At 38.7% G+C, this 27,500-nt stretch overlaps 1 protein-coding gene across 2 annotated transcripts in view; it reads left to right on the top strand.

The window, feature by feature from the left end:
- The window catches only part of LOC137631761 (DNA-binding protein RFX2-like), a 375,379-nt gene that overhangs the window by 1,022 nt on the left and 346,857 nt on the right, over positions 1-27,500 (top strand). The window contains exon 2 of one of the 2 annotated variants that reach the window (XM_068363700.1): positions 26,485-26,632. The exons of the other annotated variant lie outside the window; for it this stretch is intronic. The gene's annotated coding sequence lies outside the window, so the exon portion shown is untranslated. The remainder of the gene's footprint in view (positions 1-26,484; positions 26,633-27,500) is intronic. 2 annotated transcript variants of the gene reach the window in all.

Raw genomic sequence — 27,500 nt, 5'->3', positions numbered from 1 at the left:
TTTTAATAATTTTATTCCAGTTTCATTTCTAAAGAACTGATGGTGATAATCCATTTAATACTTTTGATGATTCTTGTATCAAGTCTTATTGGCTAGTATTTGGAGTTCAGTGCTGACCATTTCATTTATTCTTAAGGCTCTTAATGCTTACTTTGGCACCTTCAATTTAAGTGTCATCTTCAGATTAAAATCAACTTTGTCCGGCTATGTCCTCTTAATAACATATTCTTAACCTTAACCTTACATTTACCTAAAAGGTTATAGGTTACCACCATTCCCACTGGGTTACCGCCCCATAGCACATTAAAGGGGCTGAATGAGTTTGAGATTCAAGTGAGGATGTGCTATGGTTATATTATGCACTTTATGAACTCAGACTCACTAGAGTGTAAAGACAAAATTTATTTGACTTTGCGTTTCATAAATAATTGAATCGATAAAAAGGTAATGTCAACTTTATATGCTATTGTATGCTCTTTGTTGAGGATCAGCGTGCCACTAACACATTTTTTTATTTCACTCACCTTATGATATACTGTAGTATTTTTGTACTAAAGTGTCCAACATTGTTGTTATCAATTACTTAGCCTACTTAAACGCCCAGCGATCATCAATAACAGTATGCTGTTTTGTGTGAACCAGACTATCAGTAGGAACAGTATTCAAATATAGCAAAATTGGTGAAGAAAATGTTTTGGTGGCATGATGGTCTAAGGCGAGAGGTATACAAATAATATTGTAAGTTGACATATTTTTATCTAATTATGTATAAGAAAGGAAAATGAATCGGTCGTTATTATATAGTCAACAGTTTGGTTAGCAAAGAGGGGTTCTTGAATTGCATTGGATACCCTTGAGATCTTTTAGTCATAGCAGATTTTCACAACTTGCCCCATCATACCTGTAGTGTGTGCTATGGGGTGGTGACTTGACGGTACGCAAATGATGGTGAATCAATAGGGGAAGAGACTTGACTATAACCTACCAAAGAAGGAAGGACCCCAATTGAAACCTGTTACTGTTGCGTCGGGCTTTTGATACGGTCATTATATTCATTGCCTTCTCCAAAATCAAAGATTTTGCGAAGGGTGTGTACTGTATTCACCCCTGTCGTCGTTTATTTATTTGTTTGCGAGCAACTTCACACAAAACCTACAGTACCGATTTTGACCAAACTTAGTAGTCTTATTTGGTATGACCCAAGGGTGAATCTGTAACTTTGGATAAATTACATCTAAGTACAAGTACGCAGGAGTACTTTAAAAATTAATCGCAATGTTGAATAAATGGCAAATATTTTGTTAGTTTAAATTTTGTTTGAGAACAACAACATGGAGAAACTACTGAACCTATTTCAACGAAACTTTGTGGATGTTAGGTTTGACCCAAGAACAAAGCCATTAGATTTTGAAGACAATACAATCAAGTACAAATGCGCGGTGTTTAGCATAATAAGACTACTTGGCGTGGCGAAGGCATGCTCTCTAGTGGGTGTCTTAGTTAATTTTTTTTGTTGAGTCATTGATTGGCTGAAATTTTGTGCCTATTAAAATTTAATTCTGAATTTGTGTTCACCCAAATTATAAAGAATTGGTCAAGTTAAAGGTGTAGAATTTTCTTACTAGCTATAAAAAAGAAGTCAAGGCAGTTGAGTTTTTTCCAAGCATAGAAAAAATATTGATGATTTAATAAGAATCAGTTAATGTTAATATTTGATTTTGGATAGGGTGTTCTAATAGTTTCCAATGTTTTCTTTTTTTTTCTTTAAACAGTTTATTTTTATGTGATATTTACGTAAGATAACAAAGGCAAAGTTACTTTCTATTTTCATGTTACAGTAGTTGTAATAGTTTAAATGGATTAAGGGGCCTTCAACGCTTTTGGCTAAATTGGACTGAACTTGAGGTGGCATATGATGTAATATATAATTTTGAAATTAAGTTTCTGATTTGTTTAAGCTTTTGGGGCTCATATAATGGGAGATTGGTAAGACAGGAAAATTGGTGAGTCAGAGAATAATGGAAGCAGCAAATATAGGAGGATGTGTGCATTATAATTGTGGTAATATGTGACGGTATTGTTGATGCAACTCTCCTTTATGAAATTGAGATTTTGAGGTTGATTGTAGAAAGAAGATTAAAAGGGATGACCACAAAATAGCTCAATTTCACACCAAATAGGAATTTGTTTTAACGATTGGACGCGTGCTGCCCATTTTGATGGTTTTTGTTTATAAATACGTACCATTAGATGGGACAGTGATTAATAGTTTATACAGTATATCAATTGACAAAAATACGAGCAGCCATGGCATTTTCTAAGTGCATTTTTGACAACTGGGAATATAATGGTGATTTTTGCGCATGTGCTGTTGTTAACCCTTTTAGGATATTCTCCATTCTTTTCTCTGACGTAGTTGTTATGTAACGTTTGGAATCAATGAAAGTTTCCAAAATTTTTGTGCTGAATTTCGTGGATGTTTCCACACTTAAGCCATTTTCTTTGACATGCTCTTCAGTTAGTGGATCTCTGCCATGTGAAGAGGATGTCCCAGATGGAAGTTTAGGCTATTTCAGTAATTTAGTAATTGTTGTGGCCGATGTGGTAACGTCCCTAACTGGTGAATGCCAGACTTGGGTTTGAGTCCCGCTCAAACCCATTAGTTCATTTGGTCGCTGCAACCTCACCATCTTTGTGAGCTAAGGATGAGGGGTTTGGGGGAGCTTATAGGTCTATCTGCTGAGTCATCAGCAGCCATTGCCTGGCTCTCCTTGGGTGGAGAGGGGTTTGGGCCCTGATCATATATTCTGTATATATGGTCAGTCTCTAGGACATTGTCCTGCTTGATAGGGCAACGTCACTGTCCCTTGCCTCTGCCATTCATGAGCAGCCTTTGAACCTTTATGATACAGTAATTATAATACCCTCCATTTACTAAATACCTGTACTGTGTTTAATCACCAAAATGGAAGTTTTTGACATGTGGTTAAGTTTAGTGGGAATCACATTGTTTTATTTATGCTAATTCATAGCATTTTTTTTTTTTAATATTGCCTGGTCTGTAGTTATCGTAGGTCATGTTAGGGAGGAGAGGGGTTGTGTAAGGGTGTAGGCCACCACCTTCCCAATATGTAGGGACGAGGACCCGCAGCCTGTTAAGTTAGGTTAGGGTAGGTTATGACAAATCTTATTTTCCCCCACCTAATAACCCCAGTTTGTTCTTATACGAAACAAACCTTTGTCATTTAAAATGGATTAACTCAAATTTGAGCTTGAGACAGCCTATGAAGAATTATTGGGAATCTGGCAGCCTCCCCCATCCCAGGAACGTCAGGTGGATAGGCTGTTGCTTGCACTGGGTACCTCATTGTAACACCGGCTGTTATCCTGTTTGAATGTATGTTGTGCATCTGACCTTTGAAGTTTTTTCATTTGTGTTAACAGTTTTTCTATCATTTTAGTACTGTATAAGTGCAAAGCAAGTTTGTGTTATGATGAATTGTTATGGTGTTGATGGTTGTCATTGTGAAATGTTTATGAACTAAATTAGACATCGATCATCATTCTTTGTGTTAGGCGTGTAGAGGACATTGCCACACATTGAAGTCTCCTTGTGTTGTTTGTTGGGAGTAGTTGTCACTCCAGTGGGAGGAATTTTGATGTAGAGAGAAAAAGAAATCTAGACAGGTTCAGCTACAAAAGTGAATAAACCATCTAAATATCCTTTTCTGAAATCTGAAACTCACCTTCCTGCTTCTTTGTTCTCGAGCCTTTCACAGGACAAGACAAAGAAGGATGTTAACCAAGTGTTCTACCAGAATTTTCCTGCCTACAGGGATTCTTCTGTCTTCTATAGCGAAGCAGGAGATCCTACGCTTGAGTTTGATCCTTCTGCTGCCTCTTTATGCCCAGTCATTGAGCATGCTTTCACCGTTCACCAGCTGAGACAACTCGTTGCTCGTCATCTGAGAGCCGCCATGTTGTGGCATTGCATTCACCGCTCGTGACTTGGTTTTTACAATGAGATTTTCGAATCTGATCAAGTGTCGATCAGCGAGTTTTCTGGTTATTTGCCTTGTGAATTGCCAGTACAGTACTATCACAATGGCCTTGCCTGAGTGCCCACCTCACCATTACGTTCGTCGACTTTGGCGGGAAGGCCTACGATTCCCCTTATGTTTCAAGATCCTTGCATGCTTTACATGATCAACCAAAAGGATTTTATGAAGGCTTAGAGTAAAGGTAATGGGAATCGATGAGATCAGCATAATGATGCACCTACCAAGACCATGTGACAGCTGCATGATGTTGGGAGATGGTTGTCACATCAACCATCCTTCAAGGTAAAGGAGCACAATGTGTGTCCACTATTCCACAGTTCCAGAGTGCGAGAAGCGCGCCTGCTGATCCGCAGTTCCGTGGAGTGCGCTGCTTTCCCTCGCAGTTCGCGTTCAAGAATATTATTGTGCCTACAAGTTTCACGTCCATCGTTCTGTCAGTACAATACACTTCTTTTCTTCCTGTTTTTATTGTGAAGGGCGAGGATGTGTTGCTTGTTCAGGAATAGACCCTACTGCTCTGATCGTGCAACAGGTGGCCTGTGGATGTGGTATTCCTCCTGACTTGGAAATCGTAGCCCTGAAACAGCACTCTTGACAGTCAATGACCTATGCCCTTCCTTCTGTTTCCGAGGGTGGCCCCTCAACCTCAGAGAATTCGGCACCCATTACTGTTAGGCCAAATAATCCTCATATTTTACTAGTTCAGTCAGAAGACGACATATATGCATGCCCTTATGAGAGGCGTCAGACTAGTACTCCAGGTCCGCATAGTGCTAGTGTAAAGTGGGAATATTAACCTATTCCTATTGAAGACGACACCTCCGTTTGGGAAGAGGTGAAACCTTTCCTTAGGTCCATATCCTATTATCCAGATCCGTTTTGCCATGATGACTTCATGCTACAGAATGATTCTACCCCATGTTGCAATCTCCTCCCGTTCCTGTTCCGTAGAGAGAGGAAAGACGTGCCGGAACGATGTAAAAACTGTCGACCCCTAGTGAAGTCAGAAGACACTGCTGCTCAATCCTCTAATAAGTGCACTCGAGTAGTGTCTTCAGAAAACTTCTCCACTGTTCTCATTGATCATCAAGAGCATGATTCGTCTGATCCATTGGGAATTCATTCATTTTAATTTTCAGCTCCAGAACCAGGAGAGGAATTACCTTTTCTGAGAGTGCTGGGGGTCATAGGAAAGCTTGATAACTTGGGTGATGCTCCTAGAGCTCCAGATGCTGGAAGAAAGATGTTGAATGATGCTTTTTTTTCTGGAGCCTCATAGCCCTTGGCACCACATGGAATTGCTGTGATCTCAACAGGCTGCGTATACAATTTGGTAGATTCTACAAGTGTAAGCACTTAAAGCTGCTATATCGTCCAAGTGATTGCCTCCAGCCGTTATGAAACTACAGAAATTTTACATCACAGAAAGGGCTTATCCTAACTTGTTGCCTCTGAAGAATCCTGGAAACTGTTGAATAATAATGATAATGATAATAATAATAATAATAATAGACTTCATCCCGAAGGGCCAGCTCCTTTGTGGATCCCTTTGCATAGGAGCTTGATGGAACTGGATCCCAAGTCAGTGGAGGGAGTGATTGAATGAACAGGAGGCGATAGCCTGAACGAATCAGGAAGATTGTCGAGGGTTCTGCCCTGTGCTGCAGCCACCTCTGCCAGCAGCGTGGCAGGCATCCCTCCACTGGTGGGCAAGTGGGAGGACTTGGACCCCTTTTTATCTTTTGCTGGAAAGGGCTTCTTGGACACCTTTTTGGAGGACCTTACTGTCCTACTAGTCTAAGATCTGGTGGTCTGCAGCTGTTTTTTCTTTGGTGGTGGGGCCTTACCATAGTACTGAGATGTTAAGGTCCTATGGAGAAGGGAGTCCTGATTGCATTTCCTCCAGTGTTCAGCCATCCGCTCAACTTCTTCCAGTTTGAACAGGGAAGAGCCGTCCAACGTGGAGTTCCTGAGTCTCAAGACCTCTGCCTGAGGGACTTGTCGATGGAACCTTCGATCATCGAATCCCAACACCTGAGTATCATGTTTGCCCACAGGTTAACCACCTGGTGGGCGAGGAACTCCATGGTCCAACCACAAGGTAGCCTGCGGGGCTTACTTCGCAACCTTCTCCATGTAAGGATATCAGACGCTGAATAGGGGGCTGAGAACCCAAAAAGTCTCTCGTAAAAGGCTCGTCCGAGTCCTTGTAATATTCCCTGTGTTGCACGAATGGTGGAGGGAGGAGTTTCTAGGATGAGCCCGTGCCGAGAAAACCGAAAGAGCCAGCAATCTGTGGGAATACCTTCTTCCTGGCAGTCATTAACCTCTTCGACCACTGTAAAGCAGCACTGGCCTTTGGAGGTCATTGGGTTCTATAGACATGGTCAAGGACTTTGTCTTTGTCCTCTTGATGGGGCGTCGTAGGGTCAGCTAACCCATTGATGGCCATCATACAGACTAGAACTCCCCAGGAAGCATATTCCGACTCCCTCTGCTCCACTTCAGAATACAGTACTTCAGACTAGTGGTCCTTGGGAGTTAGCCATCATCCATAGGAGCCCTTGGGGGGTCGAGATCGTCAACGTTTAAGGCTAGGCCCGGGGAGGATGTTGCTTGCTGACATCCCTGCTGTTGCTTGGGAGGTCCCACAGGCTCTCTCTTGCTGAAGAGCCGCTCTAGCCTTGGTGTTCTTTGGCACCGTCATGGCGTCCTTAATTCTCTTCGAGGCGGAAGGAATTCCACCATCAGTGATGGTCTGGAGGGTTCCTGCCGTCCCGAAGAGGTCTGACCTTTTCATGCAGAGGGTGCTCCTGCAGGCTCTTCCGGTGGTCTGGAGACAGAACGAAGCTTTGGAGGGACCACCTCAATTTGAGATGGATGGAAACTGGGTACGAGAGAAATCTCCCACAGATATCATGAGCCCCAGCTTTTACGGGGGTGGAGAATATCACTCAGTGGGGGGTCGATTTCTTCAGTCTTCTCCTTTGGTTAGTCGTAAGGACCGGAGTCACTTGAAGTTGCGAGAAGTCCTGCTGAATGTGAGCACCAATTCCTGCAGCTTCACGCACCGTCCTGATTAGCGAGACAAACATCTGAGGGTTTGGGCCTTGGAAGAGGTAAGCCTCTGCTTAGGGTCAGATTGAGGAGGAGGAGACCGACTTTCCAAATGTATCCTTGGAGTGGATGCTACTGCCGGCTGCTTCGGTGGAGTTGCTCTCCCCGCGACAGCCTGCTTCATTGCCTTCACCAAGGTGTTCAACCATGATGGAGGTTTCCCTACCGCAGAAAGCTCTGGGATTGCCTTTGGAATTCTAACAGATGGGGATCATGTTCTAGGTACCTGAAAGCGAGGAGAAGCAGGTCTCTCATCCTGGTGAATTGCCACAGGCATGTCCTCTTGATCTATTCAGAAAGGGCGAGATGAAGAAAATGAAGTAATAGGGCCATACTTCCTTAGAGGTTCCTTGAGGCCAGAAGGAAAGGGAATCGGGAGCCTGATTCTCGCTGTCAAGACATGATGATGCGTGGGCACAGGAAGGGCAGCCCTTGGTTTAGGTGAGCGTGCGTGCGCAGGAGCTGGAAGGGTCGCTGATGATCTGCGAAGCTCGTGGCGTGGCAAGCGATTATGCGTGGGGTGATGATATCTCGCTGGAATATGATGCCGCGATGGGGAGAGAAGATCACATGCGGGCACGTGACGATCGTGACTGAGTGTATGACGAGCTGGCGAGTGGTGATCACAAGCTGGCGAGTGACGATCACGAGCTGGTGAGTGACGATTACGAGGTGGTGAACGCTGCGCTGCGAGTAATGATCACGATCTGGCAAATAGCGTGTTGGGGAGTGAAGATCAAGGGGTGAAGAGTGATGATAACGAGCAGGCGAAGAGTGCGCTGGTGACGATCACGAGTTGGCGAACGGCCAGGAGGCAAGTGACGATCATGAGCTGGCGAGCAGCGAACAGGAGAGGCATGATTATGTGCTGGCTAGTGACGATCACGAGCTGGCGAGTGACAACAGCGAGGTGGGGAGTAGCGATCACGAGCAGGAATGTGAGATGATTGTCGTTCCTGGGAGTTGTAGCGTCGTTTCCTGATGGAGGTTGAGGGCGAACGTCTGGAATGTCGAAGGGGACTATGATCCTTTGACAAGGTGGATACCCTGTGGTGGTGAGGGCTCCTATCTTCAGCAGCAGGTCAGTGCTGGGATTGTGAGTGGGCGCACTGGACTCGTCGATGACGATCCTCGGCATTGGGAGTCACACTGCGGAGGACTGGAAGACGAGGAAACGGGTCGATGTCTAGCAGGAACAAGCCTACTCCTTTGTTTAATCCCCTCATCAGAAGAGGAAAGTACGCAGACTTTGCCATCGGCAGCAGGAGCAGGAGAGGGCAAGAGCAGAACTTTGCAAATGGCAAGGGCGTCAACAACAGCACTCCCCGGTATAGGAACTTCTACCTCTGAGGAGACCAGATTTTTTTTCCTCTCAGCCCCAGGACGTCTTTCGAAGGTGTGCTTGCAACCCCCCAGCGACAACCAAACCAGTAGAAAGTCGAGAGTATGTGAAGGATCCCCCAGTGGGAAGGGGTGGAGTTGCTTCTCTAGGGGAAGCAACACCGTCACTAGATCTTCATGTCTGGCCTGGTGTTAGCTGGTCAACACTCCTACTTGACCGATGCTCGGAAGAGATCGATTAAGCAGGAGCTTTGGGAAGAGATCGGGTAGTCAAGGAAGATGTCCGAGGTTTCTTCAACTTTGAAGAAGACCTCGATGGCGAAGAATCTCTCTTGGACTTTTTGCGTCGTCTCGAAAATCTCTCCTACTGTGAGGAAGACCACTCCCAGCATTTATTTTAGGTGTTATCCTGGTCACAACGTTGTCCTTGGCAGGCTGGGCACAACGAATGGTGGTCATTCTCGGCGAAAAACATGAAAGTCCCGCAGGAGCGCCCTTCAGGTCCTGGACAAGCCCGGAAGATGGATGGCAGAAAGAAGACACAAGTACACCTGAAAAGAGAAAGCAAAGGAAAGAATAAGTTGAAATGGCAAAGTCTGTTGGGAAGGCAAAACTGGTGTGTGAGTGAGAGGGGTAGCGGGCTACCCCTGCTACCCCCTTGCTAACTAGCGAGCCGTTAGGTATGCCTCCCTAACATGTTTTATGGCTAGTCTTCCAGCTTCGCCGAAAGATAATTCCTGCAAATAGTGGAAGGGTTTGTATTTAGTGTCAGAACAATGGACGTTTATGCGTTCCTCCATTTTGTGTGGTAAGACGGCTCCTCAACAAGATAGGGTTATCTTAGGACCTTCGTTTAAGGTTAGTCACCCCAAGTTGCCTCATGCAGATTGGTACCTGGACCTTCTCGGCATGCTTGTAGAAGTGCCAAGAGAACTTCATGATTGGCCCACAAAGTCAGGAGTTTCTTCACCACTAAAGGATTCAAAGACCAGTCACAATCAAGAGGTACCATAGGGCAATAACTGTGCTATCTCTTCATGGCTGGAGTCTATCCAGCATTTCCTCAGAGAGAAAAGATTTTCAAGATTGACTGCGAAATAACTTTGAGAATATTTCTCTAAGTCCTTCACAACAGTCTACCAAGCAATGTGGTCACTCTTCTGTGGTTGGTGCAGTTGATGGAATACTGCTCTGCTCAAGGCCCCTATTTCAATTATAGTAGACTTTTAGTTTACCTATGGGAGGAGAAAATTCTGTCAGTCACCACGGTGAAAGGCTATTGCTCAATCTTAAGCCATGTTTTTGGCTAATGGGAGTCGATCTCTCCTCTTTGTGGGAATTGTTGGCTTTGACTCTGAACATCGAACAGTCTTGCCCGCCTCAAGATTCCACCTTAAGGACAGTTAAGAAACCCTCTAACAGGAATATTATCATTAAGACGGTCTTCCTGTTAGTTTTTGCATTTTCTAAATGAGTGATTGATGTTCATTGCCTTTCGTTCTTGGTATCACACTCCAGGAAGTGGAGCCAACTGTTGTTCTCATTTTTACCTAACTTCGTCGCGAAAACACAAAATGATACAGGTAATGATTGTCGTTTTGATTCCTTCTCCATTTCGTCACTTAAGAGGCAACTGATAATCTGGATGATCTGTTACTCTGTCCTGTAAGGGCTGTCCGTTTCTACTTGAAGCGTACCCGATAGTGTCATCCTACAGTACAACACCTTTTTGTAAGCACGGGCAGAACGAAAAAGAAAGTTGCTGTAATGTATTGAGAAACACTACTCTCTCATTCTACTGTGTTGAACATTCTGGGAGTTGTTGTCTGTCTCCTGCCATCCACAAACTGTGACAGCTGCAGCATGTATCTGCATTCTTTTAATGGAGATACCACAATAAAGCAAGTGAATTATTAACCTCTCTTCTTGGTTCTTGGATCCTAAGTACTGAGAGGCGAGGATGTAAAAGTTGCTATGAACACCATCTCAAAGCTTATAAGCAACAATGGGAATCATCCTCAGCAATAAATCCCCGAGCACATGTCAGGAATGGCTGCTGTTATGGGTGTTCAATAAATAATTTATTCCGACACTACAAACCTTACGCTATTTATTAGGGATTATGTTTCAGCAAAGCTGGAAGACTACCCATTAAGACTTTAAGCGAAGTGGAAACTACCCAACATGCTAGTTAGGGGGAGGGGGGGTTAGTGAGAGATAGTGGTAGTTGCCAGCTACCCCTCTAACTTACACACAAGTGTAGTCGAACCACTTTTCTTTTGGATTTGAAGAGAACGGACGTGTCCACTCTATGCTCCCTCAAAAGACTTGGCCATTGTTTTTTTCAGATTCTTTTCCTTTTCAGGTCTTCATGTTCCTCCTTTTGTGTCCTCGTCCAGGGCCTGAGGGCCGTTCTTGCGGTACCTTCATATCCTCAGCCGAGACCGACCTCCATTTGTTGTGTCCGACCTGCATGGGACGCCGCTGCGATCAGGCTAACTCTTGTGAAGAGTTTAGGGAGTGGTCTGCCTCCCACTGTGAGAGATTTGGACGTCAGCAGAAGAGGAGGTCCAGGAGGGATTCTTCGCTTTCGGGGTCTTACTCAGGGCAAAGAAATCTTCGACATCTTTTTAGACCTCCCGGTCCCTTCCCGAGGCTCCTGATCGCTCGACCTCTTCCCAGTAGGGATTGTCATTTGAGACAGTTTTCCCAATCTCGGGAATTAGGGAAAAGGTTAGTGTTTTCCCGGGATCCTGGGAAAATCCCGGGAAATCCATAGATTCTTTTAAATAAACTCTTTTTATATTTAAGGAATGAAATGTTGTAAAAGACTCATAACGTGATTATTTGACTACAGTATTTTTAAAACATTAGCAAAGTCATATCCGCAATATATATTGCAGAAAAAGGAGCGTTCAATAAAATTAACAAGCAGAAAATTAAGTTTGATGAAACATAATTTTATGCAGTTATAACTCAAGACAGTGGCACATCTTTGCTAATTGTATAAGAATATCTTATACAATAACATGCTTTTATCATATAAACATGGGGAAAGAAAAATTGTCAATGTTCATTACAGATAAGCATACTGTATTCTTTAATAATAAAGGACTGTAATCACCATAAGATCACATGCTTTTTTAATATACTGGTATACCTGGTAAGAAAAAAAAGGAGTAATGTCATCACAAATAACAAAAGTCTTAAATCAAAATGATTCCGAAAAGGGTAAAGTCACATGAAACCTTCTTCTATGGAAGTTATATACAGTATATAAAAAAAGAACAAGAAAACTATATATTCATATATTGCTCTTTTGATAAAATATATAGCTAAAGTAGGAAAATTGTAAATTTGGCTTCTAGCTGTTACTACAAAGTAAAAATGATTTTGATTTGAATTATGAATGTAGAAAACATATAATTAACACTTTTATCCCTTAGACGAGTTCTAAGTCTCGTGATAAACAGTCCTACAGCTGAAAAACCTCTTTCTGCTTTTACATATGTGGGTGGTATAGATTCTAATACAGCTCCAGTTGCTTCAAAAATTTCAAATTTTCAAGTTATGGTCCTGCTAATCACCTGACCTGTTTGGGCTGTTTTATGGATGCATTCTTGTTTTTTTCTATTGCTCCCTCTATCGGCTATGATCTGGGTCGACTGATTGAGACTCCCTTCTTCGGATTTGGGTAAAGCAAACATTTCATCACTATTTTCATCATAAAGATGAATAAGAAGTTGTTTCGCTGCAGACCAAAAAACATTTTGCTGGCAATGCTTCTAAATCATTTAAAACAGTGTTAGGTAATAGATACACTTATACGGCAATAGCTGATAATTATTGAAGATGTATAATTTTTTTCGTTTGCACATACAGTATTTTAAAAGATGCCGAGATTTCTTGGAAACAAAAATAAAATCCCTGGAATTTTCCTGGACAAAAAAGCAACAAAATCTCAGGATCCCGGGAAATAATCCCTACTTCCGAGGGGCAGTCAAGTTACCAGGGTAACTTCGGGGTTCCGGAGACGTTGATGCTTCCCCTACAGAAGAAACTTTTCCCCCTCCCATGGGTGAGTGCTTCTCCCTTTCTGATGTTTGGCAGGTTTGGCTGTCACTAGGTGTTGCAGGGCCTCCTTCCAAGGACGTTCTGGTTGAACTTCTGCATCGTTGGCCCAGGGGGTTCTTTCTCCTGTGTCTTCCAAATAGAAGCCTTTTGCTACTGCTAGGTCTATGCACCGACGAGACTAGCACACTCTCTCTTCTTCCCAATGCCGACATTCCGCTAACGATGGAGTTTCTCGCCAACTTCTGATGTCTTCGCGCACCCAGACCTTTGTCCTCACCCTCCGGCAGGCAGCGCTCCAGTTCCAGAGACCGATGATCTCCTGCTCGTGATCACCACTCCTCTCGTGATCGTTGCTTGCCGGTTCATGCTTGTCACTCAACATCTTGTTATCGTTACTTGCCAGCTCGCAATCGTCACTCTGCTGATTGTCGTTTGCCTGCTGAACGCTCGTCCTCTGCTTGCTGCTCTCCAGTTTGTGACCATAAGGTCGCTCCCATGCATGCTCTTTGCCAGCTTGTCATTGGTTGATGCACAGATAAAGGATGGACTTATTTTTAGAGAGGTGCTGTGTGATCCCAAGGCCCTCCTTTCATTTTTACCTTGTTTTGAGTATTGTTCTCCTGTCTAGTCTTCAGCTGCTGACTATCATCTTTCTTTGTTGGATGGAAACTTGTTGTCTTATTAATTTTGTTATTCGTGATCTGGATATTAGTCTCTGGCACCAGTGTTCAGTTAGTTCTTTATGCATATTTCATAAGATTTTTCATAATTCAGACCATCCATTAAATTAAGATCTCAAACTCTACCAATATATACTTAGTACTAGGCACAGTACAGTTTGCTGTTAATTCTAATAGTCGCTCCGTTTCCATCATAATGCACAATACCAAATAGTATTTTAGAAGCTCTTGGGCTTATAGCATTCTGCTTTTCCGTCCAGGGATATAGCTTGGTTAGTAATAATAATGCATTAATAATGGTAATTGTAATAAAAGCTAGAACAGGAATTCTAATACATCATAGAATACCAAAGAAATATTGTCTTCCCTGTCCCTGGGACAGTGTTTAAGTGTGCAAAGCACAGACAGAATGCTCTTTATCAGTGAAATAAACTCCTGTATTATTTTAACATTATCGATAAGAATATTTGATAACTGATTAAAAATTTTAGTAACTGTTACTTACTTTAAAATTAAATGCAGACAGTCACCAATAATGGAGCTTGGTAAACGAGGCTGATTGTCTACATTGAAATCAAATGATTGTGACTGGTCCGAGGTAGTATTTTCTCCAGTATTAGCAGTGGTTATTGGTGATAATTGTTATCAATTATCAGATGTATTTCAGCAATGGAGGCGCTGTGATGGGTTTAATAATTCGCAGTGAGTGTGCTTTATATGTTAAAGAACTATTTGATCCTGCACTATATAAAAACCTTTTGTTCTTTATAGGAGAAGAGATCAGCGCTGGCTGATGTACAGCCATTAAAATAGCTTCACCAAAAAGATGTTGTAGGTGTTAGGATAAGTCCCTACCATGAACTGGTAGGCAGTCAGGAAGAACCCATATCTGTATGGATATGTTATGTGAATGAATGGTCATTATGACAAATGAGATGTTTATATTCCATCCATCTTCCCCTTCGTTTGGAAGGATGGGGGAAATACTTCAGTACAAAAAGTTACTCGGTTGTGAGGCTTGCGTGCATCTACTGTCCGGGCCAACAAATAAGAAAACGATTTCTTCACCCTAAGAGAGGGGAAGAAAGAAAAGAGGAAAGGCCAGACAGTCTACCTCTTCTTCTAGACTTATGTGACAACTGTTATCCTTGGCTTCATCTGTGAATGGCAGTATCCCTGGAGGTTGGGTTTGAGAGGATATTGTCAATCAGCCATCCATCCTGATAATACTATGATTCCTATCTATGAAAATTGGTGACTGTTTACCAGGGATGCTTTCAACAACCCTCGAGTGATTGCTGGTGTAGGATTTTGTGTAGAACGAGTTCTGCAATGTCGAGGCAAGTCCTAGAAAATATTGTTATTGTTGAGTCGGAATTTCTGGTTTCTGCTGGAGCTATGATTAACAGTACTTCACTAGTTTTTATGATACAAAAGTTTAATGAGTTATCAGCATGATCCAGTCATCTATCTTCTGGCTTGCCCTTTGACTGGAATACTGATTGAACATGATTCTCAGATCATGGCAAAAGGAAGTCAACTGTCTCGGTTTGCAGCATTTCCTCCTTGAGGGGTCAGGAAAAGTGTGAATGTTAAGAAAAGTCAAAAGACAAATCTCGGTCTAGTAAGCACCTATAAAAAAGTGAGTGTGAATGCTTGTGCTGAAAAGACAGTCTGAATCTCGGGCTTTAAACTGATAACTAGTGTCTTGAGACAAGGAGGAGATACTTCCTGTCAGACCAAAGGATTGGTATCTAATGCCACATACTTGTGGTCGACAGCAAGACCACACACCAATTGACTGGTATTCACACAAAGAGCTGGTTGTAAAGGTATTTATACAATATCAGGGTAGGTAGAAAGATTGATAAGAGCTTTTGAGATAGTTACGGGGAAAGGGGAAAATATTTTTGGTATTTTGAAGTTCCAGGAGTAAGGTGGAAAGTAAGAACTTGAAAGAGCAAGACAGGTGATATGGAAGAGATAATGGATAAGAAAAGTTTTTGTATCCAGGAAGCTAAAATTGCATTTCAAATACCGTAGAGGTGAATGTGTCAGTGCGTTTTTCTATATGATTTTCTTCTCATGAACCTTCTCCGCAGGGATATGAAGATGGTAATGTTGTGGACAATTATTGTAGTGCCCAGGTTCTTCTTGTTCCCTTAGATCTATTTTTTCTTCATAGTGAAAGGCTTTCATAGAATTTTTTTCCTCATTAAAGGGTGGCTCATGTAAAGAAACAACGCAATATGATTCTAAGAAAAGTTGACTCCATTATACAGTAAAGACCTATCATTGTTATAGAAAATACAAACCATTTTCCTTTATAATAGGTGAGCTGACACGGCTGTTTAGTTAATAACAAGGCCGATAGGTAACAATAGATGGGTGAAAGGGATAGTCACGCCCACCTGCCTGACTTGAGTCTAGTCACTTTTGACTTAGGTCTCCTTGTGAAAGGATGTATTTTATCGCTGCTTTTCTCCAATATTTGTTTACTGTACTGTCTTTTTCTTTTTATTTTGGTTTGATTGATTAGATTTTTTTTTTAAATTTTTCACTTTGGAATGTGACTAATGACATTTGGAAGTAACCTGGAAAAGGTAAGGTGTTTGGAAAATTTGTCCCAAGTATCTATAGATCTCCATGTACTTGGGGTATTTTAGGGGCAAGGCTATTCAGTCTTCTTTTCCTGTGGCAAGTGCAAGGTGTGGTCTTCTGAATAGTAGGCAAGGAGTTTTTTGGTACCTATTTTACTATTACAATGACTTTACAGGCTTAATCAGCAATCAGTTCTTTGGAGAAATAGGAAGAGCTCAATCCCTGCTCAGAGGGTGACAGCCCCAGGAGTCGTAGTTTCCTCCGGTTAGGTACTGTATATACTCTGGCTCACCCCCCGAGACTTCCCTGAAAATGGACCTGTTTATAACTTTAAGTTGAAAAGTTTGTGGATCTATCCAGGTCTTCCTTGAACTCCATGTGTCAGTGCTTTTGAGAGATCACTGCTGCTGCCAAGGTGACCCTCTGCCTGTACCTTGCTGTATAGTGTATGTGTTATGCCATTACTAGTGACAGTCGGTGATCTCCTGTATAGGGATTCCTCCTGAAGAAGCTCCAGTAGCTTCTTTACCCATAAGAATTCTTGTCACCTTGGGTTGCTCTAACCTCAACACATTTGGACCTAGTGTCTGGGGGGACATGTGACAATTTATAGGAGAAACAATTCTGTTCCTCTCCTTCCTCTTATACAAATTTCTCCTTTTCCTCATTCTTCTTCTCCACTTAGGATTCTGTTACCTCTAGCAAGGAAAAATAGCAGTCATAAATTTAGGCCTCCAAGAAATCCTGTCTAATTTCTATTAATCACTCTTCTCCCACTGGAGAGAGTGGAATTCACCCAGTGATATATATCCTCAAGATTGGTTGAGATGTGTGCAAACTCAGGGTGACACCTGCTGCTGACACACCTGTAGCAGCTAATTGCTTCACAGTTATCTCCTGCATTCATTTTGTGAGGTTGTATAATCCCAGGCCTATGATAGGCCAGCCCTCATTCCACTGTGCTTCCAAGCATAGAGCCAGGACGGAGAATTACACCCATTTGTCAGATGTAAGGGTACATGCTACTGCTTTTTCTTTGGTTAACTGGTAATGAAAGGGATTGTTCAATGTTGTACATAAATCTCTTGATTGTGGTCAGTAACTTCGAATGAATGGCTTTGATTTTAGTCCTGCCTTTGACCGTGTTAATCACGAGGCCCTTATATTCAAACTCAAACAGTTGGGTGTGGGTGGATGTTTTCCTAGCATCATTACTGAATTTATAAGTAATAGGTTGCAAAGAGTTGTTGTTAATGGCCACTATGGTGAGCTTAGGAATATATCTGGTGTTCCTCAGGATAGTGTTCTTGGTCCATTACTTTTAGTACTATATACACATGAAATGTGGTTTTCCCCAGAAAGCAAGCTCATTACTTATGTAGATGATACTACTCTACTTGCATCAATTTCATCTGATTGTAGATCTGGGATTGCTGAATCCCTTAATAGAGATCTAGCTGAAATTAGTGCATGGTGCAAATTATGGGGCATGAAGTTGAATCCAAACAAAACTCAAATTATGATTGTAAGTAGGTCAAGGGCAGTTGGTCCACAACATCCGGATCTCATCATTGATAGTTTCTTTAACTCAATATGACTTAAGATTTTAGGTGAGATTCTCGACAGTAAATTTACTTGTGAAAAATACATTATATCTGTCTCCTCTTCAATTGCCCTGAAAAAAATTGTCTTATTGAGAAAGTCTTTTAAGATTTTCGGTGATCTGTCTATTTTGAAGAAGTATTTTAATTTTTTTATTCTACCTTGTATCGAGTATTGTTCTCCTGTATGGTCATCAGCTACTGATTCTCATCATAATTTGTGGAAGAGGAAGTTACCGTCTATTAAATTTCTTATTTTTGATCTAGATGTTAATCTCTGGCACTGTCGTTCAATTAGTTCCTTATGCATGTTGCATAAGATTTTTCATAATCTTGACCATCCTTTACTTTCAGATCTTCCCGGACAGTACCATCCTGTTCATATTACTAGGTATGCAGATAATTCTAATAGTCAGGCCTTTTCCATTATGAGGCTCAATACTATACGTATTCCAGAAGTTTTTTCCTGTTATGACCAAGTTGTGGAATTGTCTCCTTAATCGGGTAGTTTTAATATTTCTTTTCATACAGTTTATTTCCTGATTTTCTTTCCTCACTGGGCTATTTTTCCCTGTTGGAGCCCCCGGGCTTGTAGCATCGTGCTTTTCCAACTAGGGCTGTAGCTATAAATATGCGTTTGTATCCCTTTCTGAGTGGTGGTACTCTAACGTGGTGAAAGGTTTTGCATATCAGCATGATCAGCAAAGCTGTACTAGCCAGGGACACCCATACTCGGTTGGTTTGTTGTGAGCAATCAGACAAGAGTTTCCCACCAATCTCTCCAATCTGCACTGGCTTACATGGTAATGGAAACTGGCCAAACCCCTGACACGAATGAAGACATGTGTGAGGCCTTTGTTCTGCAGTGACCTAGAACCCGTTGCATCTCTTGTTTGTTGCTGATATATATGTATGTATATATATATATAATATATATATATATATATATATATATATATATATATATATATATATATATATATATATGTGTGTATTATATATAATATATATATATATATATATATATATATATATATATATATATATATATATATATATATATATATATATATATATATATATATATATATATATATATATATATGTGTGTGTGTGTGAGAGAGAGAGAGAGAGAGAGAGAGAGAGAGAGAGAGAGAGAGAGAGAGAGAGAGAGAGAGAGAGAGAGAGAGAGAGAGAGAGAGATGCAGTTCGAGTGTATTTTGTAAAATCAAGACACAGTATTAGTATTAATTTCTATGTGAGAATGGTTTTTTGATGAGAGTTCGTGTTATGTAAGAATACAAACCATACAAAAAACTAGATGGACTTATTTCTGATCCTTCCTTAAGATCATGATTGAGATTCTGGATTTTGATGTTAGAGTGGTTAATGAATTGTAAATAGGAATATGCTTACATATAGCAATGAAAAATGATCTTCTGTAACACAATTGTTGTTAGGTTATATCTCTATATTTAGAAAAGGTTATATTCCTCTGAGTACCAACCCTGCTCTGAAATTATTTATTTATTTATTTTTTTTATTAATTTTTTCTTTTTGTATCATCATCATCATCATCATCTTAGCACGAAAACTCTGACAGAACTTTACAGTATTTTTTATGCTGTAAGTGAATAGATGTCCTCTCCATTGATATATAGTTTTAAATGCTTTGTAAAATATTCATACATGTAAATAATAAAAGAAAAAAGTGGTAATAACGAAATGTAAAATGCGTTCAATGGCGCTGAAAGGAGTTGAAATATCCGGACTAGAATAGGTCGAGTGGCTCTCAAAGAGTTAATGAAGAAGGTTTTTGATAAGGATTCTTTGTTTTCACATGAAATCTCACTTTTAATGAATCTATAAGCTTCAAAACTACTCACTCTGAAACTGCTGCTACGTCGTTATAGAGACTATGTGGAAATCCTTGATAAGTGTTTTTAAAAAGATTTTGTCTGGAATTTGTTACGGTGTCTTTGAACGGGGTATCAAATATCTAGAGAATCTATTCTTTTATTTACACCCTTTGAATACCGAAGGCATAGATTTTGTTTAATCTAGGAAAATATGTTTGAATTATACTAAAATAGTCTTATAAATATATGATAAACATTTAGAAAATTAGTTTAGGAGCCTCGAAATGAGAATTGTCACAAGGAAGCTATTATAATTTTGGTCTGATAGACTTGAACTCGGATATCACCAGTGAACAGTCCTGAAGTTTACTCAGCCAAAATATATGTTTTTTCCTGAGATGATTATGTTTGTATTGGCCATTAGATTGTTAAAACGTTGTTAGATTGAAGTAAGAAATAAATAAATTCCTAACCCTGTATGTCATGATATTCTTTTTCTAATTTTGTATCGTGTCAATTTTTCACGATACTGGTATTTTGATATCTGATATAGGGTTATGCTGATATTAGAGAGGTGCTAATCAGTTTTGTTATAAGATAATATTTTTCGATGGTTTCCCACAGAGGATAGGTAAAATTGTCAAAAATGCAGATGCCTGGAGAAAATTAGTCGATATATTTTGATATGAACAGAACTAAATTTTTAAAATTAACTAGTTATTATCTTCATTATAATAATTTTCATCATAATTTAATGAGTTGCATAGTCATATGAATGAAACAAATCTAAAAATGCATGGACTCTTAAAGCATAAGAACAATAAAATAATGAATTAACAAGCGAAAAATGGGGAATGGTAGTCAGAAAATTATTGTTGAGACATGAACAGATTCAAAATTAAATACACCTTTAAACAGTGGTGTAAGTTAGAATAGCTAACGTAAGCTAATTATGCCAGATTGCTTTCATGAGAATTACAACCTCTTAGTAAACTCACGACATTTGAATTCGAAGATATTCCAGGGAAGATCGGTGAACTGTATGCGAGGTTTGAATTGGGAATGGGTTCAAACGTTTCTTATTATTATTATTAAGTGGTAACAATATGAAAGAAAGTTGTCCTGAATAATTTATTACAGTAACTAGTAGCAAAGCAAGATAATTGTAAGATTTAGCTGAAGGATATGAATAAGTAAATTTTTTTCTCTTAAAACAGCTTGTACTGATGTGTTAGTGACTGCATTATGTTCTATTTAGGGGCATTTTTGTAATCTCGTCTTTTGAACTCTTCTGTTTTCCAAATGTCCCTTATTGTATTTTGCGTTTGTTCCTTCTCATACTAAGGGAAAGAAATAAGAGAAAATTATCTCTACTTCGTAACATCAGGAAAAGAAAAATATTGTTTCAATTACGCGTTGTTTTGGGGGTTGACAATGTGATTGGGCTAATATCATTAACGTCAAGGGTTGTATCCTGAAAGGAAAGTTTCTTTTGTTGACGGTTCATCGTCGATAAAGAGGCTTTGTCTTGCTAATCACTGGGGATTTTATATTAGTTTTCGTAAATATGAGTTAATTAGAGAAGTTTTCAGCGGCCTTCCCCTTTCGAAGAAGTATCTGAATAGTTTGCTCTTTTGGGGGATTTCGAAAGCGTTGACAGCGTTCTTTCTATTGAATCCTTTGCATGGAGATTCTACTTATCCTTGTTTCTAATGGCTGTTCAATGCTGTTATATTTTTATTGTTATCGGCTCCAGGAAAACATTTTGGAAAAAAAATATCAGTTAAAGTGATGAACTATTTACAATAGTACCTCTTCTCAATAAATTACTGCTAATTCTTTCTCATCAGGATTACATAATTTTTTTTTATTCGAATGCTATAAGATGAATCATATGATCTTACCACTGTAACCAAATTCTTCCAATTTCCATAATCTGAAGCATTTTGTACCAGAATCTCAGGGATATGAGGATTTGTGATTTAAGAAGGCCTTCCATCAGAATTTTAAGTTTTCTTGTTCTCAACGGCAATTTAATGAAAAATATTTCCTTAGTAAATTAGTGAAAGTAGTTATATAACAGAGTATGCCTAATTAAGATATAAAACTTTCTGCGATAGAAATCATCCCTAAAAACTTGAACATGCTTACCCGACGTTGGCACTAGAATGTTAGCAATAGCTTTAACTTTATTTTGAACAACCCTCAAGCTAATATTATTGTTGTTATTTTTATTATTATTATTATTATTATTATTATTATTATTATTATTATTGTTATTATTATTGTTGTTGTTTTAATTATTATTACTGGCTAAGCTACAACCCTAATTGGAAAAGCAGGATGCTATACGCCCGAGGGCTCCCAACAGGGAAAATAGCCCAGTGAGGAAAGGGAATTAGGAAAACTACAAGGGAAGTTTAAGGACAATAATAACATTAAAAATAATTCTTTCAAATATAAACCATAAAAACTTCAAAATAACAAGAGGAAGAGAAACAAGATAGAATAGTGTGTCCGAGTGTACTATCAAGCAAGAGGTCTCTAACCCAAGGCAGTGAAAGACCATGGTACAGACCACTATCCAAGACTAAACAATCGTTTGAATTTGGATTGTCCTCCTAGAAGGGACATAACCTAAATAGTCTAAATCATTCTTGGGAAAAATCCCACATTTTCAATTTAGATTAAGGTAATCTATTTAACACGAGCAATGTTACGCAAATGTTCGGTCTAATAGTCTGAGCAGATGGTTAAATTATCATTATAAGCAAACAATATTTCACCTAACATATCACCCAAGGTATAGTCGACCATTCTATATACCCTGATATCACCAATAACTGTACTGATTATTTTAGTGAATGTAATAGGCGTACAGCGTAAAAAAAATGGCATGCGCCAAAGTTAAAATTTTCCTTAATGAGAAATAATTGCTATTTATATATTTGATTGTGTTTCATATAAGGAATTTGTAGAAAACCACGGAGTAAATATGATTATTTAAAGTACGTTGGCATTAATTATGTAACGGTACATGAAACCAGAATTCCACCAGGAATTGTTTCTTCATTAACTTTACAATAATTACCCATATTCGTTGTTTTATCTTTTTTTCCGGTACATAAAGTAGTGGTTCATGGAACGGGATAAATCATTATTAATTTCTTTTCCTTTTAACATTTTATCAACTTCAACGTTGATTACATCTTAAATTTAATCGGTAATTCATACGAAAGGACGAGGATTTTCATCTGGTTTATTTAATCTTATTTGATGTTCAATTGCATATGTTTTTCCAAATATTCTCATCTGATGTAGGAAATACTCTTAGATGTTAGCTAATTCGTAAAGCCTTTTCTAACGTTTATATCGGAAATATACTTTGCTAGCATATCATTAATAGGCTTAATCATAGACCTATTATGTGCATCATTTCATCAATCAGTCTGTATATTGAGTTCGCTATCCATTAAGCCCTGTCCACACGATCGAGCATGCCCGACGGGCAAACAGTGATACCAGGCCACAATAGTTAGTGAAAATGAGGGTTGATGACGTCAGAAGCGGTTAAACTAAAGGCAGGGATCTGGCAACACTGTATGATGCCAGATCCCTGTCTGTGGTTTTCCCACTTCTGACGTCATTAACCCTCATTCTTGCTAACTATCGTGGTCTGGTATCACTGTTTGCCCGTCGGGCATGCCCGATCGTGTGGACAGGGCTTTAGTCAACTGCCTTTTATGAGTGTAAAATTATTATTTAAATGAATATGAACTTTTATTTTAACATTAATCTTATTAGTTTGTATTGCTTCAGTCGCAGATAATCCCTGGATTCTAATAGTTTCCGGCAGAACCAAACATTCTTATCTTGGTTGGACACCCATCATATATATATATATATATATATATATATATATATATATATATATATATCATGATCATGATCATCCGTAACTTGTATGCTGCAGGACAAAGGCTTTAGACATGTTCTTCCCCTCGTGTCGGTTTTTGGTCTTTCTATGCCCGTGCTAGTCTATACCCACAAATTTTCTTAGTCGATCTGTCGTCTCCTCTTCCTTCCTTTCCTTGCTTCTTTGTAATATCTAGGGACCCGTTGTTATTCTTCTTATCTGACATTCTCATTAAATGTCCTGTTCATGTCCACTTCTTTTTCTTACATGTTGTTAGAGTATCCTCTACTTTAAGTTTGCTCTTGTATCTATGTTGCTATTTTCTGTCTCTTAGTGTTATTCCTATCATTATTTCCATAGCTCCTTGAGTCGTAACTAGCTTACGTTCTAAGGCTCCAAGTTTCTTATGCATAAGTTAATACCGTACTAGTAGGACCATATATTTAAATACTTTTATTTTTAGAGAAAGAAGCATTTTAATTTTCATAATCTCATTTTGTGTACCAAAAGCTCTCCATCTCATGCTCATCCTTGTAATTTCGGTCTCATGTCCTTGGGGAAATACTGTTTGTCCTATGTACGTATATTCGTAAACAGTCTCTAGACGTTCTTCCATATATATAGATATATATATATATATATATATATATATATATGTATATATGTATATATATATATATATATATATATATATATATATATATATATATATATCATATCGGAAAATTGTGGAGTTCAGTGTCATCACTGAATAATATATGATTTTTTATATTATCTTTAACTAAATTAAGTATAAATGTCTTAGACCAAACAGTGGTTAATTGTTCCCTGAAATATTAATTCATTAAAAGAGCTCGCACATTTTGTAGATCTTCCTTCTATCGATACTCTTTCTGTTGTAATTATTGTTATGTTATTTAATGCCATTGAATTATATCCCAACAGTAACGTTTTCCAATATGATGATGTTATCAAAGAAATTGAATTTTAATATTTTATACTTAACATCAACAGACCTTAGTATACCAAGTGGTTTATTTCCTATGCCAAGTAATTTATCACTTTAATACTTTATTGTGAACGTTTATGTATATATATATATATATATATATATATATATATATATATATATATATATATATATATATATATATATATATATATAGCGATCTCGCATCCATTATGTTACGGGATGGACTTCCTTGTCTAAGGAAATTGTTTATTGCTTGTGTCTGTGGTCTAGCCATAATGTTCTGGTGAATAAAAGAAATGAATGAGGATAAATAAATTATGCAACACGCGAGTGATACAATATCATTATGAAATTCGTCACTTTTATATCAATAGTCACCGACTAAAACAAAAAATAAATCCTGTGTCTGCATACTCTTATTAGGAAATTGATTTATACCTTCGGAAACATTTGTAGCATATTGACTATTTGTTTCTGTGTCTCCGGAAAAATTTATCTACTATAGTTATCGTAACTTGGCTCATGTACGGAACTAACTAGTTTTGATTACTGATCTCCAAATTTTTGCTTAGGTTACCACATATTGTATTTCAGTAGTAAGTATTTCTTATTACTGCTATTATGATTATTAATCTGTCCAGCCTTGACACTCTGATAAGAATGAGATATGCTAGCCACAGTTACGTGCATTACAATCTGGTCATATGCCTTGACACTCTGATAAGAATGAGATATGCTAGCCACAGTTACGTGGCTACATTTTCCGCAATTGTAGCACTTGCAATGCTTTACAAATCTTGCTTGAATTCTCGCTACACGGTAATGTCTGACCGAGAGGCTATACATTGTTTATCTAATCCTAACAAAAGAGGGTTCAAAATCATTCACTTTCATATTATGTTTCTTGACCTGATCAGAGGCTGTTTTCAGATGAATTTTATTTTAACTTTACGTCAAAACATTTTAGTAATATATATGACAATAATGATGCCATCAGAGCGAATTGTAATATGTGTAAATTTGTATACATGAACCTAATCATCATTAACCCAAGACAAAGACTTGAGTTTGAGAGACCACTCGTTCAACTTATCACTAATTAAAGTGTTGAAAGTGTTGTATTTATTAACGGAATTCTTTCCTATCCACTAACTTCAAAATAGAGCTAAGCGTAAGAACTTCGTCCTGTTCGGCCAGTGATCCGTGAATTTGACAGATGTTCGTTTTGAAAGTATCCCAGAGTTTACGCAATACAGAAATTTAAATGTATGGCACCAGTGGCCAATATCTTTTTCAACATAGCCCAATAAGGACTATACTAAAGTTGGAGATGAAATACTATAATTTTTTTTTCTGTTTGATGAGAGTCTATTGAATTAATCCATGATTTAACTCTGTGTTAACTGGCCATTAACTAACTCTTGAAATAGAAATAGTGTTTACCTAGCTGTAATAAAAGTTACTACCTTGGACTTTGTAGCCATGATTGTGTTTGTTTGTTTCACAACATATCATGCAAGTCATACGTTGACTAATTTCTTTTTTATCGAACTAATGATAGGAATAGGTTCTACCTGACCGCAATTGCATGCATTGGACGATAAGAAACTAGTAATAACAAAATGTATCAGATTAATAAAGATTTGATATAAAAAATTTAATTGCATAACTTAGGCTAATCTCTCTCTCTCTAATGACACTCATGTATGATGAAATACACGCGTTATTAGATATTCCTAGGAATAAAACCAACGAGTTAACAAACATTGTGTACTTGAATGAGAAACAACGATGTAGATGACGTCACAGGTAAACTTTGTTGGAGAAGTAGTCGTTCCTGTGCAACACTAGACTTCTTCAGCATTTTGTGTCAGCAGTTTATGTTAGGAGATTATGTAGACATTCAAATGTCTTGTTACTCCTTCGGGTAATATAGCTTGATTAGAATTTTAATAGATGTCTGGCAACAAATTTACTCTTTCCATTTACATAAAAAATGTATTATTATGAGCGGCTGATAACCTTAAGATCTGGGAACAGAAGACAGCGTCAGGGTCATCAAACTTCCTTTTTCCTCACTGCAGATATACCTCTCTCTCTCTCTCTCTCTCTCTCTCTCTCTCTCTCTCTCTCTCTCTCTCTCTCTCTCTCTCTCTCTCTCTCTCTCTCTCCTATATAGCCCTATTATTATCACCTTTCTGCTAGAATACCTATGTAGGTTGTAATTCAAGTATCTCAGATTTTCTGTATTTTCTTTTCAGAGTGAATGCTTGCTCGGCATCAGAATGGGTTTTTCTTAACTTCCCATTAGAAGATAGCCACACCGCCGTCAGGCTTAGTTGGCGTTACGGGAATCGTCTTACAGACAACAATCCCAAGTAGAGTGTATAGTCACTCGAATCATTCCAGGTATGGTCATCTTTCTCCTGTAGACTTGAGATAACTTAGCCATTGCATGATGGGTTGTGTTTATATTTGGTTTAGGTTTTGGGAATTGGTGAAAAACAAGAATGAAATTATGAATTTTCTAATTGTTCCCCTTAAATAAGCTGTGGCTTTTAAGAGAAGTATGTCTGCTAGTAAAATCTTCAATTTTCACATTTCTTAACTAACGATAAAATTTGTATGTAGAAATGTTCGTGTTTAAATGAATCGTATACTATGTGAAAAAAGATGCCCTTTCGAATGATATATAAAACATGACAATGGCAATTATTTGCAAATGCACAGACACTTGTAGAAAAAAAAAACATATATGCATAAGACGCTCGGAAAAGGTCTTACCCTAAACATACCTTATCTGCCATTTTCGTAATAAAAAAAAATAATGAATAACATTAGGAAAGAAATGCTAATGATATCCTCGTGATTCTGCATCGTGGGGGGGAAAAATAGCGAAGGGCACAGGTTCGCAGCCGTAAGCCCTTTGTTGTAAAAAATAAACAGAAAAGGAAGATTATGCAAAGTAGAATAAATTTCCCAGATAATTCATCAATAGAATTGAGCATTTGTAAGGCAAAGACGGACAATAGATTTTTTATCTTTATGAACTAAATTTACGATAATTTTTGTTATAACAAATTTTCATGTTTTTTACTTCGTATACCTTAGGAAAAGAAAAAGAATGTAATTTGTAATGGTATATAAAAAATGACATTTGGTATTATTTGCAAACGCACAAACATTCGTTGGAATAATTATCTAACCACTCCTAACCTCCTCGTGTAAAAAATGGTCTAAACGGGGTTTGTGGTAAACATACCTTCTTTACCATTTT

The sequence above is a fragment of the Palaemon carinicauda genome, chromosome 40 (assembly GCF_036898095.1).
Source record: "Palaemon carinicauda isolate YSFRI2023 chromosome 40, ASM3689809v2, whole genome shotgun sequence".
In the NCBI taxonomy this organism is placed as follows: Eukaryota; Metazoa; Arthropoda; class Malacostraca; order Decapoda; family Palaemonidae; genus Palaemon; species Palaemon carinicauda.
This window is presented reverse-complemented; position numbering and strand designations above follow the sequence as displayed.